This window comes from Anas acuta, chromosome 3 (genome assembly GCF_963932015.1).
Source record: "Anas acuta chromosome 3, bAnaAcu1.1, whole genome shotgun sequence".
NCBI classification, from domain to species: Eukaryota; Metazoa; Chordata; class Aves; order Anseriformes; family Anatidae; genus Anas; species Anas acuta.
Genome location: NC_088981.1, coordinates 29,304,714 through 29,329,601, shown reverse-complemented (window position 1 = coordinate 29,329,601; position 24,888 = coordinate 29,304,714). Strand labels below are relative to the sequence as shown.

The 24,888-nt window shown below is 37.6% G+C and overlaps 1 protein-coding gene and 1 long non-coding RNA gene across 6 annotated transcripts in view; both read left to right on the top strand.

The window, feature by feature from the left end:
* Nucleotides 1-4,475, top strand: part of LOC137853705 (uncharacterized) — a 59,705-nt gene extending 55,230 nt beyond the window's left edge. Inside the window, exons 3-4 of the long non-coding RNA XR_011094675.1 lie at nt 1,639-1,672; nt 2,944-4,475. This is a non-coding gene — a long non-coding RNA (uncharacterized lncRNA). The remainder of the gene's footprint in view (nt 1-1,638; nt 1,673-2,943) is intronic.
* The window catches only part of SMYD3 (SET and MYND domain containing 3), a 376,761-nt gene that overhangs the window by 186,270 nt on the left and 165,603 nt on the right, over nt 1-24,888 (top strand). The window lies entirely within an intron of this gene.

Below are 24,888 nucleotides of genomic sequence, written 5' to 3'. Positions count from 1 at the left end.
CCAGTTCTAGAAGAAATTATAACTGTGAACACATTTTGATTCAGTTTCATCTCAACATCTAACAAAAGCATCTTTTGTCCCAGTGTTTTTTGAGCTCCTCTTTTCCCACCTCTATTATTAGAGCCTAAATAAAGTCTGCTCCACCAGCCTTGCTTGCGGCTTATGACATACATTCTCTGGGGGCATGTGGCTTTCTCAAACAATAAAGCATCATTACAGTCCTCATTCCTGAGGATACCATATTTCATGTGTGAATCATATTTCAAGAGACGAAACAGCAGAACTCACCGTGCTCATTTCCAGCAAAAAATGAGGCTTGCACCCTCCCATCAGGCTTGCAAAGGCACATACAGTTATGATAGGTGTCTGTGCTTATCTAGTTTTATCCTAACATATGGTTTTAGATGGCAGTGAATAGATGGCATTTTAAGTGCTTTGGATGCAGCTACCACCAACAGAAGTGGTAAAAGACAAACTAATTGTTCTTGGTCAGTCTGCCTTCTTCCTCACATATGAATTGATAAGCCAGCACAGTGTCTGTAACTCTGCAATGCACACACAGCTGTCTGCTAAGCCAGTTGTTGCCACTGCACTTCAGCAGCTAAAGCAGAGATGCATGGATTTGCTGTAAACTTGATAATTTTAAGAATTTTAATAATTCTTTTTTTTTTTTTTTTTTTTTGCATTTTCCTGAAATCAATTGCATTTAATAATATGAATATTAATTATATGTGCTAATAGAGCATGGTTGTTTTTCTTTCATTTGGGAAAGGTATAAGTACATTTAGAGACACAATTTCTTTTTTTCCCAGTCTTTCCCAGTCCGTTTTCATCTGTGTAAAATAAAGATTGAGAATAGTTTGGCTTTGGAAAGTAGCATTAAGTTAGACCATAAAGAAGTAGTCAGAATTTAGAAGTAGGTTCCTATTTTTCATTTCTTAACACAACACTGTTATACAATAACAACAACATGCAATGTTCCTTGAAATCTTTTGTGGTACATTAAAATTAATGAAAGATTAAATAGGCTTCTACTATGTTTGATCAGTATGAAACTTTCCATCAATATGAATGATATTCCTTCAACAGTTAGGAACCACTGCTGAAGTTCTGCTGCTGGCTAGTGCTTACAGTTGAGTATTTTTCAGGAGGGATTGAAAACTGGTTTTGGACTTGCTCATGATCTAGCACAGAAAAGCAAGGCTTTTGTCATTTATTTTTTTTTTTCTGGGTAAAGTCATGTTTAGAACACAGTGCTGTCCATGCTTGTCAAAAAGGTTGGCAGGGCAAAAACCTTGTGTTTTTGTTTGGGATGGTATCAAGATGTAGTTTCCTGAAGTTAGTCAACATAGGTATGAGTTCTCAGTGTTGTGGCTGTACAGCTGCCACTGGTTTTCAGTGCTCAGTCGTAGCTGCTCAGCACTTCTCCAAAGTGGAGTATTTCTGTTCAGCATTTTGAGCCTCTGAAAATTAATCCCTGAAACAGTACAATATTAAAACCCATTAGTTTGGAAATGTGATGGAAATAAAGTGATCCAAATTTCCTGAAACAGCTGTTTCTGGAATTAAAGAAAAAAAAAAAAAAGTTTGAAGTATATATTTTTGACAAAATTGAAGGTTTTTTTCTTTCTTTTTCAGCCTGGAGACACTTTATCTTATATGAACTTAAAATGTAAGTAAGGTTGGTTGTTGCGCAGAACCAACACTTAACATCAGCCCTGTGAAAAATGCCAGATACAGCAAAGCCCCCAGATTACAATCAGCATTAAGGAGGAGACAAGAAGGTTTTGCATTGGCAAAGCAATAGGATAGAGGAAAGGAAAAACAAAAATAAGCAAATTTGAGGTGAAGGGTGCATTACTCTGTCTCTAGTCTGATAATTAGAAGGAAAAAATTCATAGTTGCCATAAAATATTTTAAATATGAGACTCTTATTAGTTCTTCCAGGGTGCAATTAATCACTTGCCACCACACGTGCTCTTTGTGTAGCAGTGTGTGGTGGTAGCACTTCATCAGAATCTAGCTGAGTAACAACTGGTTACTCAAGCTGCCACTTTCTCTGGTGAAGGCCCAGAAGCTGAAGGTGCGTTGCCCCTTCGCATGCTGCTGTGCCTGTGCACTGAGGTGGGGAAGGACGGGGCTGGTGCAGGCCTGAGGGCTGCAACCAGTTTGGAAAACCCCCAGCTGGGGGTGCAAGTGGTGTTGAAGGTCCTGCGAATGGAAGGCAGGGCCTAGGGCAGCAGGATGGCAAACATGGCTGGGCCAAGCCATGCAGGGCCAGGCTCCTGTGGGGCCTCAACCACCCTTGGTGGGTGCTGCCATCAGGTAGTGGTGGAAGAGCAACTGCCGGAGCTGCTTGGCAATGCTTATTTGTTCCTGTTGTTTAACTAGATTCTGAATTCTGTCAAGTGCATACACCAGAACACCAAAATTAGGCTGCTGAATTTACCTAGCTGAGTGTTGGCTGTGCCACAAAATTATTGCAATTTTGCCTTTCACAGACATCTGATTAAGACACGGTAAGTCATAGTCAAATTCCCACTGAAAGGATGGTCTGCTATTATGTAAAAATATTTAGCTAATAATATAAAATAAATGCAGGTAATATATAGCCCTAATTACAGAAGATTTTTGGCAGTAACATTTTTTTTTAGCAACAACCATAGGATAGACAATCCTACCTACAGATAGTACTGGAGAGGCTCTGATGGTTGCTCATAATTATTACTCTCAGTTCCATCTTACTTCCAAGGGGTAGGATGAAATATAAGTAAGGGTAAGAGGTGGCCGTGGTGCATGCCAAGAAACTGAGAAACACTTTGGCAATGTGTAGTTCTCAAGAGACCCAGGTATTGGTATTGCTGGTTTCCTAAGGGTAGGTGTCTGGGGGCTAAAAAAAACGGTTGGATACTTCTTCATAAATTCATTATTTTGTCCTCACAGGCTATACTATGGAAGTAATCAGTAAATGTTTTCCCAGTTATCTGAAGGAGCTTCAAGCCTTGTCCTGCACCATCTACCTGTGAATTACTTTCCTTTTGAAACACATCTCACTGGTGTTACAAGAAAACACTTTAAACTCCTGGAGTCATTCTCGCAATAAATAAAGAACAACATATGTTGTATAGTCACACTCCAGTGTTTTATATTTTTCTTCAAGAAGAACCTTTAGCAATTAGCTTGTCGTTGAAGTCCACAATGTACACACACAGAGAACAGAATGTTCTAGATGGGGAGGGGACTTGTCAGTAGCTGATCAAGGATTTATTTTTTTAATCTTAAATATGATTTAATGCTCTGTGAAAAGAATTAAGAATCCCATTTTACACTGAAGCATGTTCTTAATGTGCATATAAAAACCTCAGCAGTTTTATTGACAGTTATAAATTCACAGCTGCTGTTGGTGATTTTTTTTTAAAAAAGACTGCTTCCATTTCCCTAGTTCTTTGCAGACCATTGTCATAGTTTGCTATTAGCTAAGGAAGAACCTTATTTAGCAGAAATGCATTGGACTTCAATTTCACTGTATACATCAGGAAGAAAAGAAAATCAATGTGAAGCCCAGACTCAGTCTGCTGATGCCGGAGATGACTATCTATAGAATATAGAAAGGAAACCAGGCTCAGATTATTTTTTTCTTACCGTTTGGATGCTAAAAATGACAGAAGGAGGTTACTGCTAGTGGGAGTTGTTATGACTATTATCTTCTGTTCAGATTTGAGGTTAAGCCTGGAGACTGTCAGTGTGTGCATCAAATATTTCAAGTACCTAGTAGTAATTTCTAGTTAATTGATAGAAGGATGACTATTAAGAAACAATATATGCAGTTGCAGTTTCACGTTTGCATTGCACATCCATTGTGTGCATGCATCAATGATTCCCATGTATTCAGGGATATGTCTGTACGTATATATAAATCATATCTATGTTTATGTATGTATGTATACATTTATCTAACCTTCTGGTCTATTTATATATAAGAATGGGGGTCTGAATGACTCTAAATTGTGAATCCATGAAAAGTATAAATATCTGGTCAAAAAGAGGTGAAGATAATTTTTATTTCTAAACAGGATGTTTGAAAAACACGACACCGTTTGAAAAACACGACACCCAGCTTGCAGAGCTGGGGACTGTTGCAGCTTCACAAGTGGGGTCCCTTTCTTGTACATTGCAAACACAACTGTAGCTACAGCAGCAGTGACCTAAAGCTGATGATAACTGATTTGTGTGAAGATTTGTGTGATGCTGTTAATTTCTGGTCTCAGTGTAGCTTCTGTTAAATTTACTGTCACTAAGAGGTATTCCTATAAATGATGGCCTTAAGGCTGGCTGAAAATAAGAAAGAGATTTTGTGATTTTTTTTTTTCTCAAAATTCTTGTATGTTTACTGCAAAAAAAAAAAAAAAGTTTCATTGAATTCAATCAGACTTTTTTTTTTGTTTGAGAAACTTAAACTTATGATGCTTCTTACAGAAATGTCTTTGATATATTTTCTTAGATGTGCATGTTGATCAAAATTATTATTCTTTGTAAGAAATCATGTTTGATAGTGAATGAGATTCTTAGTAAAACATTGTACAAAGTAGAAAGGTTTGAGTGTAGCAATTTTGCTTTAGAAAAAAAAAAAAGTATTCATTTATTTTTTTCCTATCCCCACTGACGTTGCTAGTCTCACCTAAGGAAAATAACATTGACTGGTCTTTCCCTGAAAGTATGGAAGTATTTGTTATAATCTTAATCAACAAGAAGTTTTAGTTTCCCAATAAATTATTTCTACCATTAAATTAAAAAATAATAAAATCCTATAAGCTTCTCTAACGTTATTTCAAGTGTTTATATTTGATACAGTTTTCATGGGATCAGGGCCTGTGAGTCTCATATACTAACATTTACAAGAATTGTTACTTTTGAATTCTAAAGCATTACCTACAGTTCACGGTAGACTCTGTAAAGAAAATGAATTCAATAATTAATTTCAGGGGAATTTTGAGCTATTCCTTGCCCAAACTCATTCTGTGGTTAAAAAAGGACTTTGGTTTTCAAAAATGTTAATTCAGCATATGTCAGCAGTAAGTCTACTTATGAATTCTTAATAAAAAGATGGAAACTGAATTTCCAACTATGTATAAATGTGCATAACTAGGCTTGAGAACCTAGCTCTGAACTGGAGCTTGGGAAGTGCTAGTTCTAGACTCAGCTCCGATGCTCTTGCCAGCTGACCCAGATCACTTAATCTGATTTCTTTCAAGTACCCCAGGATTTCTTTGAAGTACCCCCAGTAAAATGTGTGTATATTGTTGTTTGCTTCCTATGTAAAATTATCTCAAGATGCTGTAGTTTGCCATAGTCCTTCAGATTTTAAGATAAGTCTGAGATATTACATACTTCAGATAACTCCAGTGTGAGAGTCTTAAAAAGCTATTCCCTATTTTAACTTCCTCCATTCCGCTCATGTTTCTTTCCAAAAGTGAACACACAATTTGATTTTTGAAGGTGAAGGATTTTGGAACTTCTTTTAGAAGGGTTGTTTGTTTGTTTGTTTGTTGTTTTTGTTTTTGTTTTGTTTTCTTCTTTCTTTTTTAAATACTTTCATAAAGTTACTTTTTATGTAAGGACCCTCTCAGAGGTGCTAATACATTTTCTCATTCTTTCCGAAATATAGAGCCTATATAAAATGAACCTCATGAGAAACTATACTGTAGCTTCATTATTTAATATATGGGATATGTGTGACAGGAAAAGAAATGCTGGGTCTGGTGTCACACACTGTATGAGATGCTTTCCTATACCTAATAATCTGTGGTCCATTCCCAGAGATGACTGTTAAGTTCTAAGTGAACTGTACCTAATTTAAACACTGTGAGTTAAGTTTGAATAGCAGAGATTTGCTAATTTTAATGATGATTCGGTCTTAGAATTGGAGTGGTTGCTTATTTTTTTTGTGGAACTAATTAGATGTAATCTCATTTTGTCTTCATTGTCTTTAATCAGGTTTTTCTGACCAGATAGCACTCTAAATTCAGTTCCTTGTCTTCCAAACTGTAATTGTGTTTATGTGTTAGTAAGGCATTTATGTTAACGTTTGGGCTTGCTTGTTTACAGTAGCCCCAACATTTCCCCAAAAAATTCCACATGGATTTTGATTCTTGCAGTGATCATAAAATAGTGGGAGAAACTGTTGCAATAATGCATACAGCAATTTTATAATAATGCAAATAAGAAAATGCACTGCTTCCTTTACAAGATCTTGTTTGGGATTTGATCTGTAGGAAAGAATTGTTTCGTGTACTTGTTTTCACTCACCGTTTCAAAGCTGACAAGTTTGGGTGAAATTTATAATATTCCAGCCTCAATTCTCTACCTGTTTGGTAGAAATGACTTCATCCCAACAGGATGAGTTATGAGCATGTCTGCCGCAACTAGGAAATGAATCAAGCCTCTATCTAATCTGTGTATCAGAGGAAGCTCCTTCTCTACTCTGAACAAATAATCCATGTCTAGTTTGAGCAAAAATATGGATATTTTGGAAAACTAATGCCTTATTATGTTTTCTGCCTCCTTATGAGTGTGGCACCTTAATTCCCTAAACCCATGAGGATCTGACTTACAATGAATAAATCAAGTTCTAAAAATGAAGAGAAATGGAGAATACTTTGTAAACGTTACATACGAAAGATTTAAACGTGATTCTAGCAACTTCCAGCTTGAGGTTAATATAGAGCAGAAACACTGCTAAACTATGATTCTGCTGATTGAATAGTAACATGGAAGAAGGACTCGTCCCAGGCCCATAGAAAATGCTGTGTTCAGGCATGAGGCCATGTGCAGTAATTGTGGTCACACAATGAAACGCATATTCAACTCTGCCACCTGACTTTCTTCTGTTCTCAATACCTCTGGTTTGTGGTAAAGCAGCAGCAGAGTACTCTTGTGCCTGTGGACACCATGAGAAATTGGTGGCTCTGCACCAAAAACATGTCTGTTCTGTGGTGGCTGATTGCTGGGCCCGCCACGCTCCTGGGGATGCTGCATTCCCCGAGTGCTGCAGTGCCCTGGCATGAGCTGGACACTGCTGAAATTAGGCTCTGTTTTCCTTTACTAACAAGATTTTGCCCCTTTTTCTTCCCGAAGGGGTCACTGTTGGAACAAGTACCAAGTATCTGGTACTTTCTCAGTGGTGCATCCCAACAGAAGCATTGGAGCCCTATAAAATACCTGGCAACTTTCTGGATGTTTTAAAGTAGTGTGATTCATGCCTGAGCACCTGATGCCCCTGGAGCCTTGTCTTTTGACATGCTCAATTACTTATACAGAGCCATTTTTATTAATACTGTAAATGAACCATTTAAAAAGAAAAAGCCATCAAGTGGGAACATTGCTGTGAAAATTGATCATTTCAATGAAAAGTCTTTCAAGGGGCTAAAGAGCAAAAAATCCTGTCCCCCTCCCCCCTCCTTTATTTTGCTTTCATTCACTTTTTTATTTGCCTTTAATGTTTCCAAAACTTTTAAATCCAATGAATCAACAGTTCATGTTTTTTAATTCTCTTTTCAGAAACTCTAGTTGTTACCACAGAGAGTGGAATTGGCCTGAACTTTTAAACTTTCAAAATGAGTTTTGGAAATTCTGTTGTAAGTTGTTTAGAAATATTTAAAAGTGAAACTCCTTGAAACTCGCTGCCATCAAATGAGCATTTCCATCCTTGCTGTCTTCAGAAAAAGCAACAAAACAAAGGCTAACTGAGCAATATTTCAGGTATTTAGATAATCAATTTTAGCACATTTTTGAATAGCTTTCCATCAACAATTTCAGCTAGACAGTATTGGATTTAAATTATCCATTATGCTTAAATTAAAAAAAAAAAAAAGAAAAAAGATTTTATGATGTGATTTGCATGTGAAGTCAGATGTTTATTTTGATCTCAGTGCAGGGACCAGTTTTGTGTCTACCAGTGTTTGTCTGAGTTAGATCAAGTGCTGAGAGTTTAAAATGGCCAAGAAGTATTTGAAAGTGGGTACAGGATAAATATTTGCGTATTGCACAAGACACATACCTGTGATCTGCTGCACTGAGATTTGCTTTGCTGGTTTTTACTTTTTCCTCTCACTAATTAAGGGACCAAATATAGCATTTGCATCAAAGCTTGTTAGTCCAGCTTCAGTTTATTGATGGCAACACACTTTCTGAATTTGCAAGCAAGCACCTTTACCCAGTTACAGCAGCAGGAAGCATGCCTGCTTGTTGGAAGGAATCCAGGACATCCTCAGCCTTTCAGCTTTCCTCTGTGTTGGATTTTCTTTTGTTGCTGAGGCTGTTGTTGGTTTTCCTCATTTCCTGTACTGCAAAAATTTCTAAATGAGGGCTGGTTGATTTCTCCGTTTGTTATTTCCCACCTCAAAGTTAGGGTGTTCACTGATCCACTGAACAGATATAGACTTCTCTTGAACAATGCTTACAAGGATCTCTTCCCTTTTCCTAAGTGTAGAACCTGATCCCAAGTGTGCCAGCCACACTGGGTGGTCCCCCAGCAGAAAGCCTGTGGACTGTGTGATGTGCTGTGTTTAAGGTTATTGAAGTTTGCATCTTTAAACAGTACTGCGTGCTTATTTGCAAACCGTACCAAGTCATGAATCAGAAGCAGTATACCTAGGCACTGATGACTGTTGCCTCCAGAGAAATGCGTGAGGGGTTGTGAGGGGAGGAGAGGGCATGGCTGGGCCGCAGGCATGAGGTGCTAGCTGCCAGTGGCTCTGCGGCACCGGGGTGAGCCCTTGTTCCCTGGCTCCATGTCCGTGAGGACCTTGGTAATGTGTCTCAGTTATGTGTTAAGATTACTTTGTGATGGGCTTTCTGCGGCTTTTCCTCCAGCTTCTTCCTTTCATCTTCAAAAAATCCATCAAAAAAAATAATAAAAGTCTGTCACTTGCACACATACTCAATTTTGGAGGTGAAGGCTGCTATTTGGGCCTCTGCTGAATAATGACACACATTGTTATGTGGTTAGGGTGACTTTCTAAAGGAAGAAACTTCCTTTAAAGAAACTTAAGTCAGTGATGAGAATAGGTTTGAATTCTGTTGAGCAAAGTGGTGATCCAGATAAGCCATTACTTTCTCTGGATGGGCCTGTCTAAGGACAGAAACTCTCAGCCTGTTTGATGATCTGTGCCAGCATAGCACTACCGCACCAGGCAAAATATTTTTCCAACTGTCCATCTAGAACCTCTGAAGCTGCAAGGTGTGGTTGATGTCCTAGCTGTGCTGTCTGGCACTACCAGGGGAACTTTGGTGCTGTTCTAATAACTGCCCTTCAACTTCATCTTCACCAAACCTACCGTGCTCAGGTCCCTCAGCCTCTCTATGTAGGACGTGCACATGGTGGCCCATTGCTGGACCTTTCTCTGGATCCCTTTTGATCTGAGAGTTCCAGGGCTTGCCTCAGTCCTAGCTTCCCTGGCCATGGTCCTAATGCCATTCAGTGAGTAATTTGTTTTGTTTGTAGTGAGGACTCACTGTTGCAGCCTGGTGCCTACTGTAACATTAGATTCTCTTAAAGGCTGCTGCTCAGTAAGATACTTCTCAGTTTCTATCACTCTATGGGGTTATTCCACTCCAGGTGCAGGATTCTGCATTTTTCCTCATTGAGAGTCCTGTCGTTTCTGTTGGCTCAGTCCTCAGATGTATTGACATCTGTCTGGATTGAGGCTGTGGCATTCACCATGTCAGCTACTTCCCCTAGCTCTGTGCTGTCTGAAAGTCTGCTGAGTCTGTTACCTTCCTATCCGAACAGAGGTCGGTCTATAAAAGCCTACTGATTTTTTTGTGTTTGTAGCCTCCTAAGATTCTCAACAGTGGTTTTAGGAGGAAGAATCTCCATTATCTGTAAGATTATACTCCTGCTTACCTGAAGAGAAGGAAGGACTCAGTAGTACAGTACAACCCAGTGTTTCATTTCTTATGCAGAAATGATGTAGATATATTTAGGTGAATGTATGAAATTTTATAATTCCTTTTTTTTTTTTTAAAAAAAAAAAAACAAAAGCTTTTTTTGTTGTCTTTATTTCACTGGCCAGTATAAACAGGCTGCTGTCTCTATATTTAGATGTAATTTCTTGCTTCAAACAAAAGGATTTGGCTTGTTACGTATACATAAAGCAGTGTTATGTGTGTTAAGAAAGAATTTTCAGGTTAGATGCTAAGTCTCTTTTAGGGGGAGAAATGCCAGCATCACATTCCACCTTCTAAAATCTTTTATCTGACATCTAGTTTCACATTTATGTGGGACTTTGTATTACTTTGGGCAGTATTGGACAATTTCAGTATGAGTAAGGGATACGGGTCAAAGTTCTGTCCTACCTTAAAAACATTAAATAGTTAAAATATGTTTTATGTACCCTTGCCTTGTTGCCTTGCCCTGCATTTGCTCAGTTGCGCTTTCATTGCATACAACTTACCAGTTTTCTGGAAGCATGAAAAACATAAGCTATTTTACTTTATCTGTGTTTACTGGAATTGTATTGGCATGTTCAAAATGAAAGAGCATTGCACAAATGAATGTATGCATTCATGCAACATGATACCTGAGTATATGTTGTTTAATACTGTTTAGAAGAGGGTTCTTTGGAAGATGACATTAAAAAGGACCTTAGAAGGCTTCTAAGGTCCTTAGATACTCAGCGTCTCATTCTGCAAAGTTTTGAAATTACAGATGTTTCCACTGTTTAATGTGAAGGTTGCAAACATCTAATTTGTTGGCTGATCCACCTACTGAGTGTATATGTGGTGTGAATTTGCGAGATCCAGGCCTAAGGAAAAAGTTCAACAAAATAAATATTATTTCTAGTTATGCATGCAGCATATTTTTTGAAAAGTACTTTCTATATACCTTGATTATTTTTATAACAATTTTATATATAATGTACAGGGTCCCCCCATACTAAAACTTGGTTAAATTGGTGTAGTTCCAGTTTGCAGCGTATATTCTTAATTGGTAATACAATATGAAATCTTATAAGACATAAGAGTTTGAACTGAGGCAAAGAAGGCAAAAGAATGCATCTTTTTTTGTGTGTGTGAGTGATATTGTTTATCTTACATGCTAGCCCCAAGCCAGACATACGTTTATTAAACTCTTTATATTTGCAAATTTTAATTTAAGCCAGGGAAGAAAAGCCTGGCAAAACATGAAAAGCAGCTTTAATCTAATGTATTTGTTATGGTGTGTTTTTTTTTTTGTTGGTTAACTCTCATTATTTGAACCCATTAACTAAATGACCAAGTGTTTCCAGCTCCCAGTTTACAAGATAGATGATGGATGCTTTATTATTATAGCCCATTATTCTGAAATAAAAGTGTTGTTTTTTGTAAGTTAAAAACTGACATTTAGCGACTGAAAAATGGTGGTTGTACATCATGCAAGCATTCATGGAGCTGGAGGGAGGAGGAAGGTCTACACAAATAGAGAGGTGGCCTTTCAGGGCTCTATGGAGGAGCTTGTGGAGCTGAGCCCAGCGGTGGCCTCTTGTTCACTCTTCCTGGTGATTGCCAGGTCCACCTGGATGGCTAAGGAGGCTTCTGGTCTTGTGTGGAAAAGTGGGCTGAAGGCGAGCTTCTGTATAGGGGTGGGGATTTCATGATGGGATTCTACCTTTGCTTCAGTTAGAGGTCGTTCCTTAACCTCATCATCAAAACTAACTTATCTGGTTCACTTCACCCTGAAATTTATCTAGACTTCCTTGAGTGCTCAACATGGATATTGCCATGAATACAAGGCTAAGCATGGAATGCATTTATAAAAGAGCCTCCAATAAATATATCGTACTAAGTTCTTGTTAGCTGCAAATACACCAAACCCTAATAGTGGAGACTGTGTATAATCTATACAGTAATGTTAAAGAAAATGAAGAAAACTTCACCTCAGTTTACCTCCTAGAACTGCAAATTCGTGACTTATCCTACTGGTCCACATTAGGATCTAGATTATAACATATATGCACGTGATTTAAATACTTTGTGTGGTTGCTGTCCAGTACTTCACACATTTTTGTGTACATGTGTTAAGAAAAAAAAAAAAAAACAAAAACAACACCCTGAAGTGAGAATTTTATTATGGTGGAAGGTTGAAAGTTGAACCTGATAGCATTAATTACTTTTGAGAGAGTTTGATTTCATCATATACAGTAATGTTATAAAAACCCTAACCACCTATAGAACATACCGTGCCTTTCCTAGCTCCCAAAATAAACAACAACAAACAGTACTGTTAACTGAAATTGTATTTTCTTTATTTCAGCAAATGTAACCTCCCACCCTGCTGTAGAGAAGGAGGTAGAATGGGCTGTTGTTTGATCAGGAAGCAGCATTCAGTTTAGGCTGTTTCTCACAGTGATTTCTTTGCCTACAGCTTCTTATAGCTGTACAAAATTATTGAGAGAATAATGGCAAATGGGCTCTGATGATAACAGATTGTTGACAGCAAATCTTCCAACACCGTGCAAAGAAGCAAGCAAGAAAAAGACATAATAACAGGAGGAGATTTGCTCTGGTAACCTTGCGTGGGCAGTAGGCTGGAGCTCGGTGTTCCTTCACCTGAAAGCCTTCACAGGCACACCTGCTGCCTTGAGTGCTAAGATAGAAATCACAGGTGGCTTCCCTTTGCCTGCACAGGCAGCTGAGGATGTTTCTGACCATGAAGATAGCATGTTGGCTGCTGGCTGCTTGTTGGCAGCCCATGATTTGCTGTTTTCCTACTCACTGCCTTGTGAGACTGCTGGTAGTGTCACATCATTGTATTTGTATTTTAGTATGCTGAAAGGACTTGCTTTGTGGATTTGCAATTTAGATTGATATTAAATTGAAACCATTTATAGTTACAAGTAGTTAATATAATATTTGAGTTTGGTAACTTTTATATTGTTTTATGCATTGGTAATAAAACACAAGCCAACTGTATTTAACTAAAAGTGTGCCAATTCTTCATCCTTTGTGTCAAATATAGCAGTATTTTCAAATACTAGCCATGTATGATAAGCCTTTGAAAGCAGGTGTTTCTAAGGGTAGCTATATTTTGAAGTAAAAAAGCAGATTTGTTACTTCTGTTAGAGAATCTCCACAAAAGAGCAGTGACTAGCTTGGCTTCACACCAGTCAAAGTGGGACAAAACATTAGTTTTCTTTAAAAAATAGCTTAAAACCTCAAGACCTTAACCTTAGGTCTTACTTACAAATCCATACATGTCCTTTCATGCATGTCCTGTCCTCTAATTTTTCCATACTGCTGAACCCCAAATATTGACAATATTTTTTATAGGTAGCTGAACAAAACTTGCCTGCAAAGTACCCTTTCATAACAACATATAGCACAAATGAATGTATTTTGTTTGTTTGTTTGTTTGTTTGTTTTTTCTCAATTATGGCTGAATATTCTTGGGGACAACACTAGAAAAATGTGTGTTGTTATGTTGAGAGGGAAAAAAAAAAAAAAAAGGCAAGTCTTTCCACAGCTTGCAGTTCTGTGCATTCCCCCCAGAAATGAAAAAGCTTTCCTTTATTCTCTCAAAAATATTTTACTTGGGGACGGTCAGACAATGTTCTCAAGTGTTTGTAGAGATGAAAGTAAATTTAAATAGTATACTATATGCGTTGCATATTTTCTACCTCTTTAGGTAAAACGTTTAGCTTGGAGGCTGTAGATTACTCCTTTCCAGTTTCTACAGTTATGGAGGAAGGCTGCAGACATAGTGCTCAGCAGGAGCTGATATTTACAGTGTTGTAGAAACATGTTCAGATTTACCTGACATTTATACAGAGGAAGTAGAAGAACCTTTGCAGTGAACTTTTGTGTCCAGGGGCTGTTTTGGTCTCCACAGGTCAGTGGTGTGATTGGCAGCAGATGACTCCATCCTGAACAGTGCTGATCAAGACCAAGTCATCCATTTCCCTTGGAGTGATTCCTTCTCTCAGGATGATATCTGTCTTCCCAATCTCTTTCTGTGTACATCATACGGTTTTCACTTCATTGACTGCTGGTTTTGGACATGGAAATCAATTCTAGCTGAAATGCTAGAAAAGCCATTGGAAAATTTGACTGCTGGAGAGCTTGATCAATGGCAATAGCTCTAGAACAGTCTTGGGCTGATGGAAAGAAGTCTTCTTGAAGTTCAGAAATAAATCCCCCTGCTTTTCTTCCATCAGTTTAAATTTGGCCTCTTTTTTTTTTTTTTTTTTTTTGGTGTACTCCTCTGCATTTACCTAGGCGCTCCAAGCATGATGGGGCTGTAACCCAGCTTGAGGGTGTTTGCCACAAAACTTCAAGGAGACATACCTGATCTGCTGAGATTTCTAGGTTTGCTAGAAAAACTCTTCCTAGATAAACATGCCTTTCTAAGGGATTACAGAACAAGTGTTGCTGAGCTCTACTCTGGTTTCTGCCAGCAGCCCTGCAGCAGGCCACTGCAGCGATCCTTGTCACAGCCACAGGGGTTCGTGTCATGGCCAGTGCTGCTATCACAGTGCTCCACAGTGAAGCCAAAGCTGCTGCCAGCTCTGTTTGGGCCAAGCCTGCATGCAGGCAGGGAGCACAAGCTGTGTGTCCTGCTGGAAACATCGGGGTGGCCCAGCAGCAGCACATGCTGTAAAGTCATCAGCACAGCCCCAGAGAGGGTGTGCTCAGCAGAAACTTTTAAAGCTCACTGGATATCACCTGCTACATCATCACGTTGTTCTGAACATAACAGAATGCATCAAGGCCCAGGCCAGTCCTTGGTGAGAGAGGAAAGGCTTTCTTCAGGCGGCTCTTCCTCCACTGGCACTGGTGGGTCTGACATGTCAGGAAAGGTTTAAAGAACTAAAGGTATAGTAGAGCTTGTTTCAGTGAATCACTGGAGACATAATAGCAGCATAGGTATATCTGAAGCATGGAAGGAGTTTGACCTACTCCTTTGTCCCCAGATGTACAGACTAATTTTGGATCCAGAGCCTGCCTTAGCCTACCTGCTACCTGCTTAGCCTACCTAGCCTACAGGTGCACCTCTGTGATGCTTCATGATACTTTCTCCACAGCCTCTCTTGCTTGACGCCCTTCCAAACTCCCTGTGGCCCTGGCAAGGTAAAGATATGCCAAGGGACAGCTATCAAGCTTCATACTGTTATGCAGGTTCACTCTCTTCATTTCTGAATCCCACTCCTAAGTTTTTCAAACCTTGAGAAACTGGAGAAGACACAAAATGGCATAACACAGTTATGAATGCATGTGCCTGACCCTGGATGCCCTTCACAATTTGCATCTTTCCTGCTGGCACAAGGCTGATTATAAAGACTATTAAAAGGCACTTCAAGGTATATTAAAATCTTATGACTTTGTGTCATGCATCACTGTTCATAGACAAAGCTGGAAAAAGTATTACAAAGTACAAAAGGCAGTCCATTTTTAATGTCAGTGGTAGCCATTTGGTTTGCTGTACTGTAGCATCCCATAAGATATATTTTATTAATTTCAAAGCTCAATGTCCATACAATGTGCCTGCACAGGATAGTTAGGAGTTTTGTAGGTAGGTGTATTTCCGTAATGATTCACTGGTGTCTTGCTTTTATCTATGCTTCCCTCAGGATTGTGATGCAGAGCTTCAAACCAGAATGGCAGAAAGTCTCTCTTGAGTATTAGCAACTGTTGTGCAGTGCTTTAGCCACGTATTTCACTGCCTGCAAAAGAAGAATAAAAAACAATCTTTATGATACTGATTGCTCAAGTTGCTTTTTTTATACAACTGGAAATGATCCTTCTGTTTGATTTTGCAGTAGTACTTTTATATCTCTTGATAATACTTCCCCTTTGGAACTGAGTGTAATTTATTTATTTTTTAAATAATGTACAGTGGTAGCAAGAATTGCACGTATATTACCATAATTATTACAGGGAAGGGAATTCAATCTCTTCCCGGTATATCATGAAATTGTCTTTATGGTGGAATTGTTCTGATTACTCTTCCAAAAGATATATTCAGTTTGACCCTCTTCTTTTTCCTTCTGTGAGACTAATACAGCTAGTACTTCCATGTAAGTGTATGTTCAAGCAGCAGTGAACTAATCCTGTGTTCCCTGGCAACAACTTCCCTTTTCTTTCCTTTTCTTTCTGAGGTGCTATAATGGTTTGATCCAGGGCACCATTAGTAGAATAGACATAATGATTCTATCAGCTGATTAGAGACATCTAATGTATTTGTTGGACATCAGTTACTGCTCGTTAAAGGAAATAGTTCAAGGGAAGACTTCATGAGTCTGCGAAAGAAAAGTATTATAGTAGAACAAGAGGCTAGAAAAATGGTATTTTTCTCAGAGGCACGTAGGCAAGTTTCCCATGTCCTCACTGCCGTGTGAAGGGTTACTGGTAGAAAGGCAGCTTGTTTTTTGGTTTAGCTTTACCCATCTGTGTGATGTAATTTATACAGCTTCCAAGATATAGTTGCCCTTTGGATTCTCAGTGGGTGATTACATTGGGAATCTCTTTTCCCAGGCTACATTTGTCTTACTTTGCCAGAGAGGTGTGCTGGTGGCTGCTGCTATGAATAATACTTAAGTACTTAGGTATCATAATTGCATCTGTGCACCAGTGTGGGTAGTTTAGTATATTGTGGTTTCAAACTCCTTCACAGCTGTAATAGGATTTTTCAACTATTATTTACTTTGATTTCTGTGGAGCTGTATTAATTACCAAATTATATGTATATACATATATATATAAATTGCTTGTGTTACTGTATTTTCTTGCATCTATTTGGCTCTTGCCACAACTATTTCTAAACAACAACATAATTTAGTGGAGGAAATCAGCTCAGCTGGACTATGAAAGCTTTATTAAAAGGGCTGCTCTCCACATGCAGTGAATATTTAATCATTGCCTTCATTTTCTGTTCTCATTTTCAATTCAGTGCATTCTATAGTTTTTAATTATAAAAATAACTGATGAAGATAACACTTTTCTTTCTGTTGAATTGTCCAAACATATTCTCATTTGTATTCAATACTGAAAACTGCATTTTACTATTTTGAAGTTTGTTTTGGAGTCATCCAGATTCTCAGAAATTATATTATGTCCAGCATTTCTAGATCCAGGAAAATACTAATTTAAAACATTGATGTTGTTTAATTCAATAGAATTTGCCATTAAGTAATGCTAAGATTTACGTATGTATTTGGGAGTAGGTTAACATACTGGTATAAGTTTATGATAATGCAGGATTTGTACTGAAAATTATATAATATTTACAGATTTTAATTAGTTGATTTATGGGGTACTAGCAAATTAAATTACTTGATTTACCAACTTAGAAATTTCAAATTCTGATAGATACAGTTTAGGTTTTGTTGTTGTTTTATTATATATATAAAAAAGGATTCTTTAGGATTTTTCTATTTTCTCATTTCATCTGATGAATATTTTTTAGTTCAAATTATTGATTTTACTGAGACCTCCATAAATTATTAAACAAATACCTTTTCTTCATTTAATTTTCTAGCTTTTAAAATTATGTTCCTGTAGAAGGTGGTAAGATGTCTAAGTTCAACTCTTTTGTTCTGCAGTATATTAGATCTTAACAGTATTGGCGTTCACAGTGGCCTTTTGTTCATCCATGACCTAGCAAACTGTGCAAGTTACAAATCAATACTTTGAGCTACAAATGACGATTAAATGGTCAGATCCCCAAAACACTTTCTGTTTAATTCTATTCTATTTGATACTATTGAGATCATGCTAATGGAGCGACTACAAACAATTAGTACGCATTACATTCCTCAGAAAGAGTTCACAGTGACTTAAGCGTAGAGGTGCTTAAGTTGCTGAGCTGATTCCCACTGTTGGGCTTGGTTCAGTTATTTATATCTGGGGGCAGTAACGTGCATGCTGGTGAGAGGAGGATCAGAGGAATTTCATAGTTTCTGCTTCTTGATGGCTCTTCTTGCTTGACGTATCGCCAGTGTTTTTTACAGCTGCTTTTTTTTGTAATCATTTGCAAAAAGAAAATTTTAAGACACAAAGGAAGGAGAGTTAAATTATAATCCAATGTCAATGTATACAGATCTTGAATTGTTTTGTCCACCTCTATCTAAATCCCGCTCATCAAAGAAATAGCCATTGTCAGCAGTTGTATTGTAGTTACTCAGGTTGGAAACCCCCTAGAAATACTGCTTCTGTGGTTCTGAGTATCTCTCTTTGAGGTGAAAACCTGTGAGTTTTAGGATTTGGCCTTATGTATTTTAAGATGAATGATTGAAAATTGCAGTAGCTGAAACAAACCTGCAATGCTTTCTTTTCATGGTCAATCTGTACCCACAGAAGAGTCCTCATCAGCTTCAGCGAGGGTCACACAGTTATTCCATACTTTTTATAAGACTTTGTGTATGAGCTCAGGCTGTTTGCTGTTCTTGAGTGTGAAGATGATTTTCATTTTCCAGTCTTAATCTATTCAAGACCATGGTTTGCACTGGATCAGAGAGGGCCAAGAGAAGAGTAGAAATTTTAGGCGCCCTTTTTTTCTGTTCAGATACTCATTCCACAGGCTCAAAGTGCTGATGAAGCTCTTGAGGTAGCAAAGCTGTACTCATCCAACAATAGCTGCATCTGTGTACTGAGACATACTTTATGTCAGAGCAGTAGCAAAAGGTTACTTTCCCTATTTGGTTTGTCTGATCTAGGCCTTGTAAAGTGAATATTAGGTAGCTGCTAAAAATATTAATATAAAATGGAGCATGTGAGGGTTTTATGGATTCCGAGCTAAATTACACATACTGTATTGCAAAAATGCATAGCTACCTTAGCATCAAAATTTGCAACATCAAAATAAAAGCAAAGGTTTGCTAGGAAAACAGAAAGCTGATTATTGATCTGCTTTTATTATGATCATTTATGCTTATATGCCTGGGTCACTGTTAGCTCTGGGAAGTTCTCAGTATTTTGGAACTCAATCAATAATTGCTTATTTCTGCCTTATAATTACTTCAAATTCAGATAGCAGTTGTTATTGTGGTTGTTTTTAATTTCTATGCATCAGTTTGTTTTTTAATTTGATGCAACAAAATTAGAATTGATCTTGGTGTGAAAAGATGCTGGTATTAGCAGCCACTGATGATACTGAAGAACAAAAGTTGTCAATATTGTTTGTAACTCTCAAAGAGATCCAATTAGAGAATAAAATATCTTCTTGCAAAATTAAAAACTGGTATTCTTTATCCATGTTGAAGTTAAAATGTTATGGAAAAGACATTCTGAGGTTTATAAGCCCAAAAACCTTTATGAAAATGTCGTTCATATAAGGCCTGTATTGTGTTAAAGCAGGTAACAAAAAAGCTTGCATTGAACATTTTTCTGGTTAGTTCCTCCAGTATAATAATGCAAGCTGCAATGTGTTTCATTTTGTGTATATTGGAAATATTATATATGCCTGATTAAATGTGCTGTGCTGATATTGTCGTGAAAAGCATTGAGTCTATAAATATATTTTTATCAATCATAGAATCACAGACAACTTCATAATTGAAAGGAACCTCTAGATCAGAGGAGTGGACCTCTGGACCAGAGATTGTGTGGTCCTACTCCTTCTCAAAGCAGGATCAGGGAGATCAGGTTGGCCAAGGACTTTCACATGTGAGATACCTTCAAGGATGGACCTTACACATTTGTGTTAATTATATCTGGGAAATGTCATTCAGCTTTGATTATTTGAACACATTATTGTGCTGAGGCAAATTATGATGAAGAAAGTCGGGTTTCCTTCAATAACGTCGTAGTAAAGTTGGTGACTCCAAAATGCTCATGTAAATAAAAAGAAGGAAAAGAGGTTCCAGAATGATGGTTGAAAGAGTTGGATGTAACTAGTGTGTAATATGGCCTGTAACACACTCCCTCCCCTGTTGCAACCTGAGTGAATAGTCTGTGAGCGACTTTATGTCACAGGTGCTGAAGGGAAGAAATGCTTTCTCAGGACTTTTGCCCTGGTTGAGAGGGGGTGGAAGGAAGTAGCTCAGTTACTTCTGATACGTGTTCTGTGTTCTTGTTAACTCTTGTTGCTGTCTGATGGAAGCAGGTTCATTTCTATCACACAGTAACCATCAAACCCCTTAGTCTCAGGAAGGTTTTCTCCTAGACTTTTTATTTACACAGAAGTCCAGGAGAGGAGCTGGGGCAACCTTCTTAAGACTCTGAAGTGAACAAGTGAATGCACCCTTGAGTCCATAAAGTCCCAGAAAACTGGACTTCTCTGGGACTCTTCTACTCCTCCATTAGACTATAGTCTAATTCATTTAATTTTATGTGGACAAGATAGGCTTAACATTGAATATTTCAGTTCATGAGTGGAATATATGGAAAGTAGCACTGCCATTTGTTTTGCTATAGCCCAAATTCTGGGAGCTGAACCGTGGTCTATACTGGACTGTGGGCTTTTCTTTTCTTTTTTTTTTTGTTTGATAATGGACCTTAATACAATGTTTTACTTGGTCCTTTAAGCTCTCTCTACTTGTTCCTGGTATGGAGCCATGATTTTTTGCCACCTTCATGTCTTAGAGTCTAATGAAGCAGAGCACTGCTCCCTGATTTTATGGGATAGAAGGAGGGTTTAAAATGAGCAGAAATAATAATTTGTATTAGTTTTTTACATGCATTTTTCATCACCTGAAAAAAAAAAAAAGCCTTCACAAACCAACTTTTTAATGAGAAAGCTTCTAGTGTTGCTTGTAGCAATGAGTAAATGTCTGAATACCTGTAGCATTTCTTGTTAGTTCATTAAAAGGCTAGCCTTCCTAATTACATTTGCATGTCTTTCCATAATTTGTACAGACCTCAATAATTAAATAGTTGATAATCTGTCAGCAGAATTGCAAAATAATTCAATCCTTATATTTGCAATCCCTCTGGCAGTATTTACAGTTATATAATGGTATGTTGCCTTTCTTACTTGATTTTTAACTGAATATTAGATGCTGTTGCTCTCTTCACAAATGATGTGTTATGGAATGGTTGAAGACTCTTTGGGGCTCATATAAGACATGCTGTCCTCTTGTTCCCTGGTCATGCCGAAGACAGATCTCATTTTTGCTTTAGTTATTTGAATCTGTCAGTGTTTTTATTTCACTCAGTCATTTCAAAATATGGAATTAATGTTATTTTTTTGCTGTTTGAAGGACAATTCTCTTTGTGATGCTTGAGTGGCCAAAAGATGGTGAGCAAAGCACGTATTAGATACCTGCAACATAATTTCTAAAGGTGCAGAGGTGAGGCTGGGGAATTGGTGCTCACCCTCTAAGGTCAGAGCACAGATTGAGTTGCAGGACTGGAAGCATTCAGGGCTTACAGTGATGCTCTAAGTGCATTCACCTGTTTTTTCTTTTATTTGTTCTTCAGACAAATAGAAAAATGAGCCATCCTGTTATATTTTCTTTTTTTTTTTTTTTTTTTTACCCAGTCTTCAATTTTAGTGTGATTTTACCTCTTCAATACTCCTGTGACTTAAATGCTTTATGTTGGTATTTCATGTGGGAATTGCCTCCATAGGCATTCATTTAAATATAACACTTTCAGTGCATTGTTCTTTGAATAATTTAGGGCAAATCTAGTTATCATTTTGTGCACACTTAGCGGTGCAGTGGCTCTCTTGTGATCATCAGAAAGCCTTTGGACTCTTACCCGTAAGTTCTGCAGTCCTTGGTGCTCAGTTTCCTGCAGCATCCTCAGATCCACATGTGCCACCCACTTGTGGCTCCCCAACTCTTCTCTTAGACTTCTCTCAGAACAAAACAGGGTGATTTCATTTCTAACTCAGTTCAGTCACATCTTGGAGAGCAACGTCAGATCTTTATATCTGCATCATTCTCTTCAGAAATATTTCAAATTATGCCATTTTAGCACTGTATTAGGCATTCTGTTCATGGAACAAGGGAATCAAATTGGAACATGGAGAAAGGAAGAGAACCGCTGTGTTTGACGTTAATGTTCACACCTGCTGGGACATGGCTTTGGCTCAGGGTCACATGAGGGTGGCACCAGTGGTGCAGGAAGGCACTTGCTGAGGTTGGAAAGACAGATCACAGGCTAAAAGTGTGGTTTCTGACCACCTGCCTGGACAAAGTGATTTCATCTGGGATTTCTGCTATTGGAATCATCCCTGCATGGCTTGGCAACTGTTTGCTGTATCCTCTTTAAATTATTTCAGTTTGTACACGTGTTGTGAATAAAAACAAACTTGGAGAAAATAAGAATGGGTATCTTCTTTTCCAGAAAATCTTGTAACCTATAATTGATTCCCCCAAATCAGTTCTTTATGCAAAGGGGCAACCATATGTTGTAAAAACACACTGTAATGATAAAGCAACTTAGGTAAGATACATACATTAAAAAAAAATAATAATAAAAATTAACGTCAGAGAGTTTTCATTGCATACAAATCCATGTACTTTATCAGTTCAATATTTAAATTTTTAATCACATTTCATTAGAAGTCTGTTTATTCTGACTGAAGGGATAGAGCCAATGCTTACTACACATCTGTCTATTCTGTATGTTATGAGCTATGAGCTTTAGTGTTGCACTGAGTTCCATGTTAGATTGTCATGTAGTGTCACCATTAGATTTTTAAAAGGTCTGTTTAAAAAAAAAAAAGTGTAAACTTTTTTAAAAGAAAAAGAAAAAACTTTTTTAAAAGAAAAAAAAAAGTGTAAACAGTATTGCCTGTTAACTGTACTTAGGAGAGGTCTTCTGCACCTCCAACAGACTTTATGAATGTTTAGGCTTAATCTCCTTTTTGCTCTCACGTGGATTGAAGTGACCATATAATTGATCAATGTATGAATTTATCTGGTCAGGAGCTCCTTTCTTTCAGCATCCTTAGAGCTCAGCAGCATCAGTAGTAGAACAGAAAGAAAATCAGCCTTTATTTCCAATACAGAATTGATAGATGAACAGCAGAACCTGCCAACCCACTAATATAACGTGATATGGAGACTGTGATGTTAGGTGTAAAGAGCTGGTTTGGCAGTTTTTTGAGTATAAATCAAGTGATTTGCAAGATGATACATAAAATGCCTGCCTCGGTATTTTCCTAAGTATCCATGTGGAAGTGACAACATGGCTCTTCCTCTTCAGTTCAGATGTTTTAGAAACTTGCCTACCTTCCTGCTATCACATTATCAGCATGAGGAATTAAGATTGGGTACCTGCATGATGAGAGTGTGAAAAGGGTTGCTCGTTGAATGATGCTAAGATGGTATGCAGCAGAGCATACTTGTTAACCAGTCTAGTCAAAGCTAAAAACCATTAGCTTTTAAAAGCATATTTTGATGCTTGCATGTATGCTGCTTGCATATGTTTTTCTTTCTCTTTCTCTTTTTCTTTTTTTTTTTTTTCCCCTTTTCATCTTTTCCTTTTGCTCCCTCTCTCTCTTTTCTTCTTCTTTTAAGCATTGTGACTGCTAATTTTGTTTCAGATACAATTCCCGTCAAGGTTTCAGGAATTATTATCTAGGCTACCATGGCCTCCATCAGTGCCGTGTCACAATGTAGACAGTCCTTGTATAAAATGCCTAGAACCACTCAAAATTTTTCTACCAGAAATGACAGTAATATTAAATAGAGAATATTAAAGGCAAAAACTTCTGGCATTTCCTAAAAATTCTTCACTCTGACTCTCAAAAGGAAGAAATATCTATGATTCTGTGAAACTTGTATTTCAACTCCCTTAGTGCAATAAGTGTTGGCTAAATTAGATTTAGCTATTTGACTGTGTCTTCATAGATGAAAATTAGAACCGCATATTATATATATAAATAGAACCACATATTATAAATATATATATATATAAACATTATTAATGTTTATTTGTTTGTTTGTTTTCCCTCAGGAATCAGGAGGGTAGTTTGTACTAGCTTTGTACTAGCTAGAAGGAACACCTAAAAGGTTGGTGTTGGTACATCACATTGATTTATAACACTGTTTTATGAATCTTGCCCACATTCAATTACCTTTTTAGTCTTCTTTTCTCCTTCTTTGCTGTGACTTACTTTAGTTTACCAAGGGCCAGCCAAGTAATGTTGGTGCACTATTCCCCATGCATGCTTCAGCCTTGGTGTCCATTGCTCAGTGATGTGAGTCCCATGTACTCAGTCTCACCAAGAATATTATTGTACCAGTTGCTCTAAGTTTATATAGACTTTTTTTTCCTTCCTGAAATTGGTCTAAGGCATTTCAAAAACTTAGTCTCAAGGGAACACTTGATTTCTGGGAGCTTTTCAAAGCAAAAATGGTAGTAATGTGTCCAAATTCCGTTTCCCTTCTGTGGGAATAGGGTACTGAAACGACTGTACCCTTGAAAATCCTCTACATCACCCATTTATTTTTGTTTTGATTGCTTAAATATTGCCCTTGAAATATGTGACAAATATAGTACTTGACTGAATTATGAATAGGGTAAGCTAAAAAAGCATAGTTCTTTCATGCTCCTTTGTGTCATTCAATGGCTCTGATCTGATTTTTGAAATAAACTTACATATTCTTCTTGGGGTTTAATGACATCATCACATCTGTACATTTAGTGGTCTGATGCAAATGATGATCTGATTCTGTTATAATGATTAGTCTGCCAAAACATTAACAGTGTTTCGTATTCTGTCCATCTGCTATATGCCTAAATACATTCCAGCATTTTATTTATGTTATGGACTTTATTTTGAATTATGTTCTTTTGCTGCATGCATGAAGGTTTTATTAAACTTTCTTCTGGTATATCACCACTGGGAACAGCTGGTCCTCCCTTCATTATGCACCTGGTGCTTTTGGAACACTTTTTTTTTTCATTTCTGTATTTTTGTTCTTTGGCATAATTTTAGCGTCATGTCATTTATGGTTA